Genomic DNA, 19,752 nt, shown 5'->3' on the forward strand with positions numbered 1-19,752 from the left:
GCTCTCTGAAGTGATAGGGAATGAAAAACAGTTTTGTTTTGGAAACCCAGCAAATCCTGTCTCTTTATAGACCCTCCAAATTTTGCTGAAAAGCAAAAAAATTTTTAACTCACCATTCTCTGTACATCTCTGTACATCTCATGCTAAGTAGCAAAAGGAAGGCAGGCGTTTCTTTCACTATTCTGCTTGAAAATCTCCTTAGCCAGATCTTTGGATATCATTAGGTGCTTTTTTTATTTTCCACATCACTGTGGGCAGCAATATTGCTAAATGTACTGCAGCCATGTAACAAGAGTCTCCTTTTCTGCCTCTTCCAAAAACAAAACACTTATTTCTCTGGAACTCTCACAGTCCAACTCTTTGAGGACTATTAGTCTTCCACTAATAGTCTCCTTCAGCTTCCATCTACGGTCTGGTCCAAAGACCAATACCGTATGTTTGGGTTTATTTAAAATTTTTAAAATGTTTGTTTATATATTGTTGAGACAGAGAGACAGAATGAGTGGGGGAGGGGCAGAGAGAGAAGGAGACAGAGAATCCCAGGCAGGCCCTGTGCTGTGGACCTCAAACTCACAGAATCGTGAGTTCGGGACCTGAACCAAAACCAAGAGTCAGACTCTCAACCCACTGAGCTACCCAGGCACCTCTGGGTTTATCCAATTTTTTATTATCCCACTTCACACCTGATATTAAAGTGTGTTCCAGTTATGTGTTGCGTTTTGACAAAACTGTAGCTTTATAACTATATAACTTAGCAACTTAAAATAGCAAAGAACAGTGTTCTTACCTGTCTTGCCTGGTATGTGTGTGTCAGCATTTGGGCAGAGCTCCACTAGGTGGTTCTGGCACAGAGTGTTTCGTGCCTTTGCAGTCAGATGGGGTCTGGAGCAGGAACAGCAGGGGGACTGAAGCAGCTAGGAGCTGTCCATGCACGTCTGTGCTCACTTAGTCTGGAGGCCTCTCTGATTTCCCCACTATGGGGAACTTGGGTCTCTCTTTTACGGCACTGTGTCTGTCCTCTGCATGGTGAGACTGCTAAAATGGCAACTAAAGACTTCAAGAACACAGGTTCTTAGGAGTAAGGGGGGAGTTGAATCACATGTTATCCCCTGGCCTTGAAGCACAGAGGTTCACTTTTACCATAGTCATAAGCTTATCCAGAGTTAAGGAGAAAGAGTTTAGACTTCACCTCTCAAATGGATGTAAGAAGAGCATTTGCTGTGGGCGATACTGTTGTGGGCATTTTTGGAAAATAAAATCTACCACACTCCTTTGTACCCAGCCTTTAGAGGTGAATTCTAAAGTTATAGAATGTGGAAATAGATGTTGTTAGAGATGAAGATAAAACCTTTTGTGTTAAAAAAAAAAAGAACAAAAACACTTGAGCTGAACATCCTCGGGTTCATCTTCTAGTTTTACTAATTAAACATTCAGTGAATTTCCAGTGATAGCATGTAATGGGATTCTAAATTTGGTGTTTTTCTCTTGGCTAGGCCAAACTTATGATTGTGGGTGGTACATGTTTTAGGGTATATCAAGTTCTCAGACATGCAGAATTTATGAATGGTAATAGTTTTAACTGGCCAGCTATTGAAACCTTGTGTTTTTGTAGCAAAAGAGGAAAAATGTTCTGTAAAAGTGAAGAGAAATCCCATCTCTTCCTAAAATCTAACTCTGCATAAGTACTGACAGATTTTCCCAGTGATTCTTAAAACGGATCTTTTCAAATATCAAGAACCATATGGTTGAGTTTCACAACTGTGAAGAGCGAAGGCTTCATTAAAGGTGATGAGTGTGCAGCTGCTGGCGTCTCCTTTCTTGTTGGCCACAGCAGTTCAGTTTGTCCTGTGTCACTAGATAAGTGAGCCATGTGCGCTTTGGAAAATTTTTCGACAGTTTCAGATATTTTGTCTGCCTGTGCTGGACCCCGTTCACTGCATCTTTTCACTTCGGTTTCTCCTCTGCTTTCAGCAACAACACTATCCAGCTGGTTTTTGTGGGAGAGCCAGGCACGCGGCAGCCTGTGAAAGCCAGCGACCAGAAAACCACTGCCTACGTGAAACACGACCGTATCTTCACAGGGCTATCGAGGACCAGGCTCCATTCAGCCCTCTTAAAAGGGTCAAAGGTGATATAAAATGAATGGATCGTCACAGTTGATTGCAATTACTGTACGTAGGAGAGTACATCACTTTTTAGCCATCAGCCTGGCCCACTGATGATGAAAATTCAGTCTTCACAAGATTGAAGGCAGTGTTACTTAGTGATTTATTAACCATACTTTGAATGATCTTTTAAAATATTTGCAAAGTGTAGCTATAATATAATAAGTTGCAACATAGGGTTGCTTAGTCCGTGTCATAGTCATAATTTTGCCTCAACAGTTTGCCCTCAGGGAAATTTCTCTGCAATGCAGTCTGATTTCCAGCAAGGAGCCTAGTGAAATTGGCAGTAGGCTTGTTCATTTAATTATAACCTGATTTTAAGACTATTGAACTGTCTTTGGAACAAAGGAAGTTTCATCATAGGTACATGGCAAACCTATAAAAGTGGCAAATGATAAAATAATTGGAAAACTGGATCATAAAGTAACAAAAGTGACATGAGGTGAGTAGGTAATTGGAATGCCAGATTTTGATAAAAATATTTTCAGATTATCCCAGTTGACTTCGCATTTTAATTGTGCTGTGAAAGGTAGTAACAGTTTATTTAGCGTGTTTATTCATGACAGTTGTACTTGTCGTTCACTTTATGAAGGAATTAAAATGTCCTATTTATTTATTTGCTTTTTATGCCTTTGTTCTGCCTCTTTCTGGAATGGATCCCCCTTTGCCTCTTATCCTAGAATAATTTCTACTCACCCTATTAAGACTTAGTTCCACTATCAGGGTGCCTGGGTGGCTCAGTCAGTTAAGCATCTGACTGTGGCTCAGATATGATCTCACGGTTTGTGGGTTCGAGCCCCATGTTGGGCTCTGTGCTGACAGCTCGGAGCTTGGAACCTGCTTCAGATTCTGTGTCTCTCTCTGTCCCTCTCCACTCACACTCTCTTTCTCTCTCAAAAATAAATGAATAAACGTTGTAAAAAACAAACAAACAAACCTTAGTTCCACTACCATCAGTACCATTGAATGAGGTACTTGTATCTCTGTATCACTTAGGCATAGCTCTTGCGTTGCTTTTATTACTGTGCATTATAGCATTTAACTGTGTGCTACCTGGAGGCATGAGTTGCGTTTCATTTACTTTTGTATGTTATAGGTGCCTGGAATATTTTAGGTATTCAAAATTGTTTGCGGAAGGAACAAGTGATTGAATGGATTTATGGTTCTATTTTATTTTTCATTTGAGTCTGCAGTCTTTAATCATCAAATCCTCTTTCTCATTGATCCACCCTTCTTGTTTGGAACATAAGGGCGCCTCTCATTTCACATTTTCATGTATTTTTTTTTTACTTCTCTTTTAGTTTACCAAGGAGGGAGAGAATGGTAGTCAGGGCTTGGAAGTGGCGATGTATATTTGCAGAAGGTCATACCAGCACTGAGCTGTTCTGTCTTATCTTCAGCCTTGGGAGGTTGATAAGTTTTCATTATTCATTCCTTAATTAGATGTTTGCTTAACCCCACAAAGGTTGTGTGAATATGCAAAAATGCATAAAATATAGCTCCTGATTTCAGTTCAGATACTGTCTACAAGAAAAGGGAAACAAGTATGTAATGCAAGTTGGGATTGCTGTGGGTTTTCATAAAGGGACAGAAAGAATGCAAAGGCTGTTCTGAGATAGAGAGATTACCTTGGCTGGCTTTATCAGATAGAGCTTTCCGAAGAAAAGTTTTAGTAGAAGTTGTCAACCCTTTTTACTTACATTCTGTGAATTCCAGGACAAGTAGACTGTGTAGAAAATTTGTCCTTTAGAGGAAAATTGGGGGTAGTATAATATTTACATATGCACTTTTTTTTTTTTACTTAGGCAATTCTTTTTTTTTTTAATTTTCTTTTTTTTAACATTTATTTTATTTTTGAGACAGAGAGAGACAGAGCATGAATGGGGGAGGGTCAGAGAGAGGGAGACACAGAATCTGAAACAGGCTCCAGGCTCTGGGCTGTCAGCACAGAGCCCGACACGGGGCTTGAACTCACAGACCGCAAGATCATGACCTGAGCCGAAGTCGGCCGCTTAACTGACTGAGCCACCCAGGCGCCCCTACTTACACAATTCTGATGAAGTTTTGTTTTGGGTAGATAAGTAAAGGAATATCCTAAGTTTACCTTCTGTGGAGTGGTTGGATTTTTAAGTAGAACTCCTTCAGCTGGTTAGCCTATATTAATATGTTAATTGAAACTGGAGAAGATGCTGTATCAGTGGAAATCTTAGGACTGTAGCACCACATGATAGTTCAATCAGTTTTTAGCTGCTTGGTTTGCTCTCCTGGAATGTGACCGGGACTTCCTTGCTTTTGCTTTTCTTACAGTTTAATTTAGGTTCCTTAATTTAGGCACAGTTATTGTTAAAAAAAATAAGAATTTAAATTGACCACAAGAGTTGGGAAATGAAACGTTTTACTACCATTAGGGGCTTTATTTTCTACTCAGTGCAGTACAACAAAAGGTATTCGGGTGTGTTTATTTGAACAATAGAAATGTCATCTATATCTGATAAATGTATCTAAACATTTTAATGTGATGAGTTTCTCAGGTCGCAGCAGTGCTGGTGAATCAACCGCATTTCTCCTTAAAGATTGTTTCTTAACTCAGCTCTAGTAGGTGAAATCTTACAGAATTACGTGCCACAAAATGCTGTACCATTTACAGCAGAGTGGATCATGTGCTCATGTGACCCACACTAGAGGAATCCCATGGTCAGTCTTACAGCTCATCAAAAAGAATAATGTCAGCAAAATTCAGATACTGTTTCAAAGGTTTGTGTATTTGTTTTCCTCACAAGAGATAAGTCATTCACAAAATATAAGCAAATATATTCTAGAATTTACAGGGAGGTGCATAAAATGAATACAGTAGGCATTTCCAAAATAACTAATTTTCAGCTAAATTTAATTTTTATTTAATTTTTACTTTTTAACATTTTTTAATGTTTACTTATTTTTGAAAGAGGGAGAGAGGGAAAATGAGTGAAGAAGAGGCGGGGGGGGGGGGGGGGGGGTGGGGAATCCAAAGCAGGCTCCAGGCTCTGAGCTGTCAGCACAGAGCCCGACGCAGGGCTTGAACTCGTGAGCCACGAGATCATGACCTGAGCCAAACTTAGATACCCAACTGACTGAGCCATCCAGGTGCCCCACATTTTTAAAGGGAAGTGTTTCAATAATTGCCTTCATTTATGTTGTTCAAAAGAATTTGCTTCAGGAACTAACATGTCTAAGGTGTATTGCTCCTTTTAACGAAATATCCAGGTTGAAATGAAACAGTCTAGGTACATGACAAATTTCAGTTGAAATTTTAATCTTTCAGTAGCTGTTTATGTAATTAGACTAAAATTTAAATTCTTCACCATGGCCTAAATTAGTGCTTCTCCACTGGGACTGCATATCAGAATCACATGGAGAGTTTTAAAGAATACTGATCTCTGGCTTCTACTCCAGTGATTCTGGTTTAATTGGTCTGGGATATTGCAGGATATCTGGATTTTTAAAAGCATCTCAGATAATTCCAGTGTGCAGCACAGTTTAGGAACCACTGATCTGAAACACTACATCATCCAGTCATTGTCTAATTATTGGGCTTTTTTTTTTTTTTTTTTTTTTTTGGTCAGTTGAATACCAAGGATTCTTTTTATTCAAGTATCTTTTCATTAGCAATTCCTTCTGCCTGGAATACTCTTCCTTCAGATCTTTCTAGGCTGTCTCCTTCTCATCATTAAGGCTTCAGCTCAAAGGATTCTGCTTCAGGCAAGGCTTTTCTTAGTCCCCCTTGCCTAAACTTTTTTCCCCCCAATATTAATCACATTATTTTGTTTCACTTTTATTATTGCCTTTTTTTTCTTATGAGATGATACCATATTTGTTTGTTAGGTCCCCCCGCCCCCCCGCCACTAGAATGTAAAGTCTATAAGGGCATGTGTGGCATACCTGCTTCACCATCATATTCCTAGCACCTAAAGCCAAGCCTGTCATATAGCTCAATAATTATTATTGCTCCATAAATATTTTTTTAATAAATGGCTGAAAATGCCGATAGAAAAATTCTTATGGGAATATACAAAATTATATCTTTTTTTCTCTTAAAAACCTCAAAACATGGGGTCACATTTTAAAAATTAGAATAAAGCCATAGGATGAAATGAGTTGAAAATGTCACCAGGCAGGAAAAAGGAAACCTAGCAATGTAGCAGCCCCCAGTACTGAGGACTGAAGGTCAGTGGTATTAGGACAGGAATAGTTACACCACTTGAGGCCTTCACTCCATGGCCATACCTTGGGTCTTACCGTCATCCCAAAGTGCTATATATTTGAAATCTTCCTGTATGTTCTGGTTAATTTCTTTTAAGAATTCAGATATCATTTCTTCCTCTAGATGCCTTCCCTGAGCTCAGTCTCCAGGAAGAGTTAGGTTTACTGTGCTTGGCTTGTTTATATCACGGTCATTGCCGTTCACTAGTCTTCTCTCTACTGTCACCAGCTTCTAGCCTTTCTGAGAATAGGGATTGTGTCTATAGTGCCAAACCCATAACAGGTACTCAGCAACTGTTTTGCTGAATGAAAGCATAAATAAATATGAAATATTGCATAAGAACCATTAGAACTGCTAATGAAAATTATAAAATGGATTTGTCAGCAATATAAGTAAGTTGAAGTAGTCTTTCATAGAATAAAGCAATAAATAAGGGTACTCTAGGCCAACTGGGTGGTGTGATGTTATGCACACTTAGGAAATTAAGAAAACATTGTTGGTGCCAATAAGTCTGAGCACTGGCTTCCAACTGATATGTGGCTTGTCATCTGAACAAGGTTTTCATCACTCACTTGGGACTTTTTATACATTATTTACCCTTTTTGATAAACTTTTTTTCAATAGCTGCTATTCAGATGGATGCATTTTCCAGTAACACCTGATATGCATTTTTAAAATGTAGCTTTTAATTGGTATTGATTGCCAGTAAGCCCAGTGATAACTTTCATTACTGTACTTTGAACTTTGTTGTTCTGCCCAAAAGAAAATGGCAGCAATCTTTTGTGTGTAGAGGCCCTGTTAGTTCCATGGATACTACTGTCATAATTTTAGCACTTAAATACTCCTTAGGATTGCTGTTTCAGGTAGTATCCTGCTTCAAATCTCTACGTAACTACTATGCATAGTTTACCTAAAGTCTAGATTAGTAGGTCTTTCAAAAGGTAAGTCATGTAGTTGAATGTATTTTCATTAATATTGTGGAATTAGTTATTGCCTCATTTTCTGTGACAAAGGAGATAAAACAGAGAAAGAGGAGTGAATACTCAGGACATAAGTGCTTATCAGGTCCCTCAGATCTTCCTGAAATGCGCAGCATATCACTGCTTTACTGGCTCGCAGCCTGGGAACTGGTATGCACTTTTCCCTTATAGTTTTAGCATTATCAAGTGCAAGCCAAGCAATTTGTCATCTTTCTAGGAAGGAAACACAACAAGCAAGGAGAGGAAGGAGTTAATACCAGAGTCACAGCATGCAATGAAATTTTCCTATTAAGTTTTTTTTTTTTTTTTTTTTTTTTTTGAAAGAGAGAGAATCTTAAGCAGGCTCTGTGCCGAGCACAGAGCCTGACACGGGGTTTGATCTTAACGACTGTGAAATCATGACCTGAACGGACATCAAGAGTAAGACGCTTAACTGACCGAGCCACCCAGGTGCCCCCCAGTTTTCCTTTTAATCTCCATTCTCGAATAGATCCAGTTCTTCACCAGTTTAAATGTTACTTCCTAGAGATAAAGATTTAGAGGTCATCCCAAGAAAATACACAGAAGTGTGGAAGTACACACATAACATTTCCAGTGGGTGAGCATACGGTTTGGTGTATTAGGAGCGTGTAATACAGGATTTGTGTTGTGGGCAAAGGAGAAATGAAACCGAAAGGTAATAAGGTCGGTTCGAGATGGCAGAGAGGACTGTATTCTGTGCAGAAAAGTTCAAACCCTCTGTTGTTGGCAAGAGTGCATGTTGACTTTTTCTTTTTTGTGGCAGTGCAGAAAGTTGTTGGAGGAGGAAGGAGAGTGGTGACATGACTAGATTTCAGTATTTAAGGTTATATAAAAGCTAAATCTGAATTTTGGTGGGAACAGAGGGAAGGGAAAAGACAAGAGATTTCAAAGATGGGCTCTTCATAGAGGGAGGGAAACAAACCATAAGAGACTTAACTACAGAGAACAAGCAGGGTTAATGGAAGGAGGTGGGCGGGGGTGGTGGTGAGCTAAATGGGTGATGGGTATTCAAGAGGGCACTTGTGATGAGCACTGGGTGTTGCATGTAAGTAATGAATTACTGAGTTCTATCCTGAAACTAATATTATACTATATGTTAACTGACTAGAACTTAAATAAAAATCTGAAAAACAAAATAGCAAAAAACAAAGATATAGTCTTGAGTTTTAGTAACTAAACGGAATTGGGGGAGACCAGAAGTGGAATTTTGAAATTTTAAGTTTGGATGACTGTTATTACCGTGTATGTTCTGTGTATGTGTGTGTTTGCCATTATCGTCAAAAACATATATGCCCCAAACAGGAAGACTTCAGTATTTCCTCTAGGAATTCATGTTTTTTCCACAGAAAAGTAATTTCCACTAGGATATGGCCCCTCTAGTATTATTGAAAAGTACAGTAGTAAGGGTCAAGGGTTAAATGTGAAAAGACCAAATTCAGTTTCTGTCTACACTTCTTTCAAACTTTAACATGTTGGACTCTTCCTTTACCTGCTTTGCACTTAGCTTCCTTATATGTAAAGTAGGGATACTTTCTAATTGGCTCATCTTAATGAACAAATGAGATAACATATGAAAACACGTTTTAAAAATCTGAAGTGCTGGGCACCAGGGTGGCATAGTTGGTTGAATGACCAACTCTTGATTTCAGCTCAGGTCAAGATCTCAGAGTCATGGGATCAAGCCCCATGTTGGGCTCCATCATAGGCATGGAGCCTGCTTAAGATTCTCTCTCTCCTTCTCTCTCTCTCTCTCTCTCTCTCTCTCTCTCTCTGTCTGTCTCTCCTTCCCTTCCCCCCCCCTCTGAACCCTCCACTCTTACATGTGCATGTGTGTGTGCACACGTGCTCTCTCTCTAAAAGACAAAAAAATAATAAAAAGAAAAGTAAAAAACAAAAACAAAAACCTGAAGTGCTACATAAGTATGAGTTGTTAGTTTTGTACGTACCATTAAGAGTTGGACAGTAAGAGGTTTTACTTCATCAGCAGGGATCCCTTCATCCCGAGGACATGCTTTGATGTTCCTTTACTCTCCTTCATGTTCTCCATTGAGTTACTTAAGCATCAGGTATTAGTAGCAGTTTGTATATGCTTTTCTAAGCACAAATATTTATACAAAGCCATTTTTTTGATTCTATGGTTCAGTACGATTATTTTCAAAATAAAAATGTAAGCAGGTTGATTATTAAATTGATGTCTTATTAGCATTATTTCATCTCTTTATTGGATGATGAAAAGAAAACTATAAGGATATTCTTTATTCTTACCTTTCGTACTTTTACCATCCACCTATCCTCAGCTCAGTTCCAGCCCTGTTCTAGGTCAGCATAGGCCAAAAACCCAGAAGGAAGCAAATTACAGGAAGGGGGAAAATCACCTCAAAGTGTTCTCCTGTACAGTATTTACCTGTTCCACGGTAGTTAAATGAAAGCTGACAAAAACTAGAAAGACTGCCTTAGTCCAGGTCACAGTGTGATTTAATTCTCTCTCAGAAATAGGGGCTACTGGGTGGCTCAGTTGGTTAAGCATCTGACTCTCAGTTTCAGCTCAAGTCATGATCTCACAGTTTCATGAGTTTGACCCTACGTCAGGCTCTGTGCTGATGGTGCAGAGCCTGCTTGGGATTCTCTCTCTTCTCACTCTCTGCCCCTCCTCCTACTCACACTGTCTCTAAATAAATAAATACACAAAAAACTTAAAAAAAAAAGGAATGTATATGACAATATTCAGATCCTTTCAAATTCAGAAGTAAAATTAATATTTTTTCATTTTTAGTCTTTTTTTTTCCTTAGTTATTTTTGATACCACTTTTCAAGGAAATTTCAGGTCCTGTCAAGCAGGATAGCCAACAGAAGGAAGCACATTTTATATGACTCACACTAGAGTAGTAGATACCTCATTCATTTCTTGTTTAAAATTAGTTTGCTTTCGGGGCGCCTGGGTGGCTCAGTCGGTTAAGTGTCTGACTTTGGCTCAGGTCATGATCTCACTGTCTGTGGGTTTGAGCCCCGCATCGGGCTCTGTGCTGACAGCTCAGAGCCTGGAGCCTGCTTCGGATTCTGCGTCTCTCTCTCTCTCTGCCCCTCCTCTGCTTGCGCTCTGTCTCTGTCTTTCAATTATAAATAAACATTAAACAATTAAAAAAAATAAAAATAAAAAAATAAAATTAGTTTGCTTTATTGTTTTCTTTTTATTTTCTCTCATTTTTTTGAAATATATTTTGACTAGAAAAAGATGTGGCCTTAACATGAATAATTATATTCCTTAGTTTCATAGTTTATATCTTCCATATGAAAGCAGATTCATCATAGAGCACTAAAATAAACCAGTATTGTTTTTCTTTTCTTTTATGGATGATCAGACTTAATGTGACTGGCTATTTTCATTGCCTGTTAAATTTAATCTTTCAGTGGTATTTTTATAGGCTATTGCCATATGATTAATGAATAATAAAAAAGGTCAGCTTAATTGTGGTTGACAGGTGGTTCCCTCTCCCATTGAGTGAGTTTTTTCTGAATCCTTCCTGGCTGGGGTTTTTCACTCTCTATCGTAAGGAATGTATGGCATTAGCTTGTTTTATGGAACCCTGACCCCAATCTTTCCTACTCTCTCCTTTCAGCTGACTGAAATCCCTCTGGTGTGGGTGATTTCACGACCACCTTCCCTGCTCCTTCCCTGCAGAGGACACTTACGGCTTTCTTGAGATTCCATTTCCACTGCCCAACAAAATATACTGTAATTTTTTCCAGAAATAAGTGTTCTTCTGTTACATTAATATCATGTTGATAATTATAGGTATCTGCATGAATGAAAAGGTCTACTGAATGGGTTGTTCTTGAAAAAACTATGAATATCGAGAGATAGCTACATCTTTATGATGAAAGAAAAACCGTTGTTTCAGATGTGGGATAATATCTGTCATTTGGATGTTAGAGCAATTCAGAGATTAATGGAATTAAAAATTCTCATCATCATGAAGATTCTTACTGACATTCTTAAGTTTCCATTTTGGAGTGATAGTAGAAAACTTTGAATTACTGTGAATTAGTTCTCTAGTTTTAGAAAATAAATATTAAAGATATGGTTTTAAGAACTGTACACATTTTAAAAGTAGAAAATTACTGAAATTATATTACAAATATTATGTTAAAAATCACGTTTGAGATTTTCCTCAGTATGATAAAAAATATATATGTGGTTTTAAGAGAAAAACAGAAATACTGATACATAGTTATGAGCTAAGCTATTATTATTAAGCATGAAGAAACATTAATATAGTTTTAATATAGGTCCAATTAGCAACAATGATAGTATAAAAATTAGTTTATATCCATGATGCTTTTCAGCTCTTTGTTATTACCTTATTTTATGAAATATAATTGAGCTTTATTATTTACTCTGGTTATATGTGTTCTATACACTATGAATTTCAAAACAATTTCTATTTATAAATGATAAAATGTTTTAGTTTAGTTGGGCACTAGTTGGTGTGATACCAAATGAAAGTTAAAAAGGACATGCATTCTTTGCTGTGGTTTCCTTGTTTAGTTTGCTTCTTTGCAATTTATATACAACATTGTTCTAGTTGAAAAGAACAAATGATCTGTTTATTAATTGTGCAGTCAATACTTCTCAAAACTAATGATAGATAAGTACTTAAACTAGCAGCAGTAAAGGTTAGTAGACTTGGTTGTAGGGTTAGTAGGTTAGTAGGTTGTGTGACTTTCCTGTGGGCTCCTGGGGGCCTAAAGTATTTATTACTTGGGAACAAAGAACCTTAGAGTTAAAGGTAAGTGACTCTGTGTGATGGGACTCACAGTAGGGCCTATAAAGGAGAAAACAGCCCATCCTTAGCTACTCACTAGGCACAATGTAGAGTCAATTTCCTTTCTCCAGAGTCATTTACATTGAAAGGCACATATTCCCACAGGTCTTTTTGAAAAATGACAACAAACTTGGATTACTAATATTTTCCTTGTAGACATTTGTCCCTGAGGAGTGTCTCATTCTTTATAGTGTTGGGTATATTTGTAGTATTCATATCTGATTAAGCTTATCAACACATACTTTTAAGTCATTTGCTACTTAATCAATTTTTTGCTTTTTTACCTCTGTCTTCAAAGAAGCATGAAATTAAAGCATTAATATGATTGGATTATAAGTCCAGTTTCTGATGGAGTACTTTATTATTGATCTGATGGAGTACATTATTATGACCAAACTAAAAATATTAAGTAGGTATTTGTCATAATACTAAACAGAGGATTAGTACATTTGCTTTGTAATTGCATTTTTTAAAAAGTTTCTTTTCTTCACTGAAAATTCTATTAGACTGTATAGGAATTCGAACTAAGTTATTTGAAAATTGAAATGATATACCACTAAATCAAGTATTTTTAATTCCTAATCTTTCATTTGTTTATTAGAATATTTATTTCTTTAGCTAATAAGTTACTTGTTATGCCTGTGCCAGGTACAACTTTGCCGAGCACTTGGAAATAAGTTTTAAGTTTTATTTGGTCCTAGTGTTTTCTGAAATTATATTTACTGGAAGTAAAGAGTAAATATCCAAAAAGCCGATAAGCACTAGACAAGATACTCAATTAGTAGTCATTAGGGAAATACAAATTAAAATCACAATGAGATTCTGCTTTATATTTACAAGTATTACTGTAATAAAAAAAAAACAGATAATTGGAACCCTCACCATTGCTGTTGGGGATATAAAATGGTGTAACCACTTTGGAAAACAATTTGACAGTTCTTTAAAATGTTAGATATAAAATTACCACATTACTTAGAAATTTCACTTCTAGGTATTTATCCAAAGATAATGAAAACATATGTTTATGCGGAAGCTTATGCATGAAAGTTCATAGCATTATTCGTAATAACTCAAAAGTGGAAACAGTGCAAATGTTCACCAGCTGATGAATGGATAAGTAAAATGTGTATCTGTGCAATGAAATATTGTTCTGCGAGGCAGAGAAATGAAATACTGATATCCAGTCACACAGGTACTAATTTTAAACTCATTTTATTAATGAGGATACTAAAGTTGCATAACTTACAATGTAACTTGAGAAAGACGAAAATTCAAGTCAGCTTGACTTCAAAACACTCACTTTTATGCCATAACGAGTTGTTTGATTGTGGTGTTAAATCATCACCCTCATCTTTCTTTTCTTAATGGCCAGATTTTTGAAAGAGAGTTTCTATTTCATGTCTCACCTCCCTTGCTTACCTTCTGCCTCCAATGGAGATAGCTCAGCCACTAGTACTCTCTTTTTTTTCATGCCTGCTTTGCTGAAATATAATTCATACACCATAAAATTCACCCTTTGAGGATGGTACCATTCAGAGATCTTTAGTATCAGAGTACTTTCTGAATGTTGTGTGTAATAGGCTCTTTCAACCCCTTCATATTTGATCTTCCCATGGCAGGTGACATTGTCAGCCACTCCCTCTCTACTACTTCATCCTCATCACCCTTTTTCTCATTTTCTCATTGTTCTATTTACATTCATCATTGTTTTACAAGCTTCATGGACTTCTCTTCATTGATCTTTTATTTATTTTTAAAAATTTTTTTGGTAATGTTTTTATTTATTTTTGAGAGACAGAGCATGACTTGGGAAGGGGCAGAGAGAGAGAGGAGGACACAGAATCGGGAGCAGGCTCCAGGCTCTGAGCTGTCGGCACAGAGCCTGACGCGGGGCTCAAACTCACGAACCTTGAGATCGTGACTTGAGCTAAAGTTGGACGCTTAACTGACTAAGCCACCCAGGCACCCCTTGACCTGCCTTTTATTTTTTTTTTTAATTTTTTTTTTTAACGTTTATTTATTTTTGAGACAGAGAGACAGAGCATGAACGGGGAGGGTCAGAGAGAGGGAGACACAGAATCTGAAACAGGCTCCAGGCTCCGAGCTGTCAGCACAGAGCCCGACACGGGGCTCGAACTCATGGACCGCAAGATCATGACCTGAGCTGAAGTCGGCCGCTTAACCGACTGAGCCACCCGGGTGCCCCTTGACCTGCCTTTTAAATGTTGGTTTGGAGTTACTTACTATTACTGACTTCAGGAGCCACTTATGTTGGTATATGTCTCACAGATTTATGTTTTATTTATTTATATAATGCCTATTTACTGTGCATTTATTCTGTGTGAGATTCATTTTAGGCACATGAAATCTATGTTATTGAACTTAAATTCTATTGGGAAGAAACAGGCAGTGACAATAAGGAAGTTTGCAGTGTTAAATAGTATGGTGGTAGTAGGCTTCACTGAGAGGGTGCCATTTGAAAAGAGATGTGAAGGAGGTGTTCGCCATGAAGCTGTTTGCAAGAACATACCAGGGTGGGAACAGCAAATAGGAGGACACCAAGGGCAAACTTGTCAGGTACATTTAAGGAATAATAGGGGAACAAGTGGCTGGAGCTGAGAAAACGAGGGGGACTGTAGTCAGTGTTGTCAGAGACCGAATGAGAGGCAGATCAAGTAGGGATTTATGGATCATTATAAGAACTTGGACTTTTATTCTGTTTTCTATAGAAGACGAGTATTATCTGATTTTTTTAAAAAAATTTTTAATGTTTATTTTTGACAGCGAGAGAGAGACAGAGCATGAGTGGGGGAGGGACAGAGAGAGAGGGAGACACAGAATCCAAAGCAGGCTCCAGGCTCCAGGCTCCGAGCTCTGAACTGTCAGCACAGAGCCCAACACAGGGCTCGAACCCACAAACCACGAGATCGTGACCTGAGCCGAAGTCGGATGCTCTACTGACTGGGCCACCCAGGCGCCTCTGATATCTTTAAGTGACTGCTTTGGCTTCTGTGTTGAGAATAGGTTAATGGTGAAAAAAAGTTTCAAGCAGGAAAACATGAATAGAAGGTTACTGAATTGCTGCAATCTTCATCTTTCCTATATTATAGATTAATATATTTAAGTGCTTACTGACTGTATTCACTTGGCTATAACACAGTTCATCATGTTCAAAGACTAAATGCATCTTCTTTTCTTAGCTCCCTGTTCTTTCTGTAACCTCTGCCTTGACAAAGACCCAACTCCCTGAGGGAGGAGCCACCTTTGACTTTTTCAGGACTTGGCTTTTTAATAGCAGAATAAGGTTCATTGCAAAACGGAAGGAACAGAGATTTTTCCGTATACCCTCTGCCTCTGTGCATGTATAACCTTGCCCATTATCAAGTCCCCACCAGATTGGTCCTTTGTTAAACTGATGAATCTACATTGACATATCATAATCACCAAAGTCTGTAGTTTATAATTCGGTCTTGGTGTTGGACTTGAACAACACATGTATAATGACATGTATCCACTAGTATAAAGTCATACAGAGTTTTTTTTTCCCTAAAAATCCTTTGCGCTTCACCTATTCATCCTTCCTCCACCCCACCTCCGCCCCCCCCCCCCCATGTAGATTTTTCTATCTCCATAGTTTGGCCTTCTCCAGAATGTCATATGGGTGGAAATATGTAGTGATATGCATTTAAGGTTCCTTTTTGTCTTTACATGTCTTGATAGGTCACTTCTCTTTATCACTGAATAGTGTTCCTTTGTCTGGATATACCACAGTTTATTTACTTGTCTACTGAAGGACATCCTGATTTTTTCCAAGTTTTGGTAATTATAAATCTCCAAAAACATCCTGTGAAGATTTTTGTGTGGACATTTTTAACTCTTGTGGGTGAATACCAATAAGTGGGATTGCTGGGTGTTGTGATAAGAGTATGTTTAGTTTTATAAGAAGCCACCAAACGGTCTGCCAAAGTGGCTGTGCCATTTTGCATTTTCTCCAGCAATGAATGAAAGTTCCTTTTGTTCTGCATCCTCATTAGCATTTGGTGTTGTCAAGTGTTCCAGATCTTGCAGCATTCTAATAATAGATGTATAGTGGTATCTGATTGTTGTTTTAATTTGCATCTCCTTGATGACATACAGCGTGGAACATCTTTTTTATGTGTTTTTTTGCAAACTGCGTGTCTTCTTCAGTGAGGTATCTGTTATGGTCTTTGGGCCATTTTTAAAAATGTGTTTATTTTCCTATTGCTGAATTTTGGAGTTTTTGTAAACTTTGGTTAACAATCCTTTATCAGATGTGTGTTGAAAATATTTTCTCCTAGCCTATGGCTTATCTTCCATTGTCTTGACATTGTCTTCTGTAGAGTTATTAATTTTATTCAATTTTATTTATTAGAAAAAATTTTTTTAGTTTATTTATTTATTTTGAGAGAGACAGAGACAGCGTAATCAGGGGAGGGGCAGAAAGAGAGGGAGAGGGAGAATCCCATGCAGGCTCTGCACCCTCAACACAGAGCCTGATGCGGGGACCAAACTCATGAAACTATGAGATCATGACCTGGGCCGAAACCAAGAGTCAGATGTTTAACTGACTGAGCCACTCAGGCACCCCAGAGAGTTGTTAATTTTAATGAAATCCAGTTTATGGGTTATTTTTTTCATGGACTGTACTTCTGGTGTTATGTCTAAAAGTCGCTGACATACCCAAAGTAATCTAGATTTTCTCCTATGTTATGTTCTATGAATTCTATAATTTTGCATTAACATTTAGGTCTGAGGTAATTTTTGTGGTGGGTATAAGGCTTTTGTTTTGATTCTTTTTTTTTTTTTTTTTTTTGACACATGGATGTCCAATTGTTCTAGCGCTATTTGTTGAAATAAGTCATACAGAGAAAGACAGATACCATATGTTTTCACTCTTAGTGGATCCTGAGAAACTTAACAGAAGACCATGGGGGAGGGGAAGGAAAAAAAAAAGGTTAGAGAGGGAGGGAGCCAAAACATAAGAGACTCTTAAAAACTGAGAACAAACTGAGGGTTGATGGAGGGTGGGAGGGAGGGGAAAGTGGGTGATGGGCATTGAGGAGGGCACCTGTTGGGATAAGCACTGGGTGTTGTACGGAAATCAATTTGACAATAAATTTCATATTAAAAAAAAAGAAAAGAAAAAAGTGTCTTTGCCACATTTATTGACTTTGTCCCTCTGTCAAAGATCAGTTGACTATATTTGTGTGAGTCTGTTTCTGGGTTTTCTATTTTTTTCCATCGATCTGTTTGTCTGTTCTTTCTCTAACAGTACGTTGTCTTGATTACGGTAGCTTTATAGTAAGTCTTGATAGTGGGTAGTGTCAGCCCTCCAACTTTGTTCTCCTTCAATGTTGGTGTTGACTATTCTGGGTTTTTTGCCTCTCCATATAAACTTTAATATTGGGTTGGCCATATCTACAAAATAATGTCCTGATTGGGGTTGCATTGAATCCGTAAAGTTGGGAAGAATACTTTATCAGTATTGAGTCTTCTCATCCTTAATTCTTCATGTGTTCCTTACCCACCAAATTGAAGATAAAACCCTTTAAGTTCTTCTTAATAGCACATAACAGTTATTTTAATTTTCTCCATTGACTTCCACTGATTACTTTGTTAATCTCTTCTTTTTGCTACCCTATAATACTCAATATCTAGCAGTTCCTTGAGAGAAATGCAGCATACAATTCTTTCATTCCTTTCTGACTTTCTGAAGGTCCTGCTTAGTCCGCTTCCTTGCCTGACCTGGGCAGTGTCTACCCAGTTTTCAAGTGACTGATATAAAGGCAGTATGTGGTACTGGAGTCTGGTCAGACAGATTTGGGCTGAATCCCGGATCTATTAGTTAGATGACTTCAGACCATCCACTTAATAACTCATGTTCTTTATCTTAAAAAAAGGCAAAAGCATACTCATCTATTAGGGTTGTTTTTAAGTGTTAAAGTTAATATTTCTAAGCCCCCCTACTGATGGTAATTGCTTAATAAATAATAGTACTTTTTCTAGAACACATGGCTTTCAGGAAGACAAGGGAAGAGATTTAAATTAAAGTCCACAGTTTTTATTAGGGCTTTGTCTTTGTGTTGTACAGTTTTATGGGTTTTGTCAAGTGCATAATGCCATGCATCTACTGTTACATGTCGTCCGGAATGGTTTCACTGCCCTGAAATCTCCTGTGCTTCATTGACTCATCCTGCACCCACCCCAAACTTCTGGTGACCACTGATCTTTTTATTGTCTCTGTAGTTTTTGCCTTGTCCAGAGTAGTGTCATATGGTTGGAATCACACAGTATATAGCCTTTTCAGACCGGTTTCCTTCACTTAACATTTTAATATATGGTTTGATGGAGTCATTGTCCAGATTTTCAGCTTGTACATAAACTCTTTATTAATATTGATCTGGCTAAGAGCAGTGGTTTCTTCATAACAATCTTTCTCTTAAAGTCACACTTTCATCTATCCCAACCTTTACTGTGATGCATTGCCCTGGCGTCATAGAAAACTTAACAATTGTAAAATTTCAGTTAATGCCATAAATTTTTCTCACAGAGAAGTATGATAGAGTAAACAATAAAAGACTTTTAATTATAAAATATATTGCATACAAATTCTATGTGGTGGTGAAATTGAAATAAAAGTAAAAAAAATGAAAACAGTAATGTAAAATTTTCAGCTGTTAGAAGATTTTATAAATTTATTATTTAAATGGATAATGGTTTCATTAAATTACTATGGATTTATATTCCATTTAATATCTTTATAACTTTTACTTTAAAATGTCCGTATTTCACCAGAGTAGAAATTAAATTCTCTGCATGTACCTATATCAGCACAGATGAAAAATTGTTCATGTTAACTTGCTAATGTGTGAGTAGTTCCATAGTTTAAAAGTCTTTTAAAGGTCTGTAAGCAAAAACAGTTGAAGACTGCTAGCACGATGTATAAAACCCAAGGTTTTAAACCTGGTGTATAAAACTTTTCATTGCTCTTATCCTTCTCATCCTTTTAAAAAAAATTAACCATTTCCTGTTTCACCTTGTGTGCTCCAGCAAGAAAGACTACTTGAAGTTCTGGATCATGTTTTTTCCTGCCTCTTTGTCTTTATCGTGTTATTCTTTCTGTCTTTGCTTCACTGCCTCCCACCCCTGCTATAATATGCAGAGACCTTGATTGAGAAATCCCCCATTGAACCCCCCGCTCCCCGCCCCCCCCCCCCCCCCCCCCCCCCCCCCCGTGGAGCTGACTTTGTCTGCCCGGGAGCCGCCAACCAATGCCTCCTGCTCAGACAAAACTGTTGTTTCTCCTCTCTATACTCTCCTAGCCCCCATCCCTCCATCTATCCCACCACATTCCCCAGCCCAGACTGGAGACTGAAGGCTCTCTGAGGTCCCCGCTAGGCACAGGAAGAACGGTTTTTGAATGCATACATGGTTGGCTTAATAAACAAATAAATACATTTTCAATCTTCACATGGGATGAGGTGCGCGTGCTCCAGTACCCC

The 19,752-nt window shown here is 37.9% G+C and overlaps 1 protein-coding gene across 3 annotated transcripts in view; it reads left to right on the forward strand.

Annotated features, from left to right (window-relative positions):
- The window catches only part of BMPR1B (bone morphogenetic protein receptor type 1B), a 416,974-nt gene that overhangs the window by 231,786 nt on the left and 165,436 nt on the right, over positions 1-19,752 (forward strand). For 2 of the 3 annotated variants that reach the window (XM_060654629.3, XM_060654632.3), the window contains exon 2: positions 1,972-2,128. The exons of the other annotated variant lie outside the window; for it this stretch is intronic. The gene's annotated coding sequence lies outside the window, so the exon portion shown is untranslated. The remainder of the gene's footprint in view (positions 1-1,971; positions 2,129-19,752) is intronic. 3 annotated transcript variants of the gene reach the window in all.

Source organism: Panthera onca, chromosome B1 (assembly GCF_046562875.1).
Source record: "Panthera onca isolate mPanOnc1 chromosome B1, mPanOnc1 haplotype 2, whole genome shotgun sequence".
In the NCBI taxonomy this organism is placed as follows: domain Eukaryota; kingdom Metazoa; phylum Chordata; class Mammalia; order Carnivora; family Felidae; genus Panthera; species Panthera onca.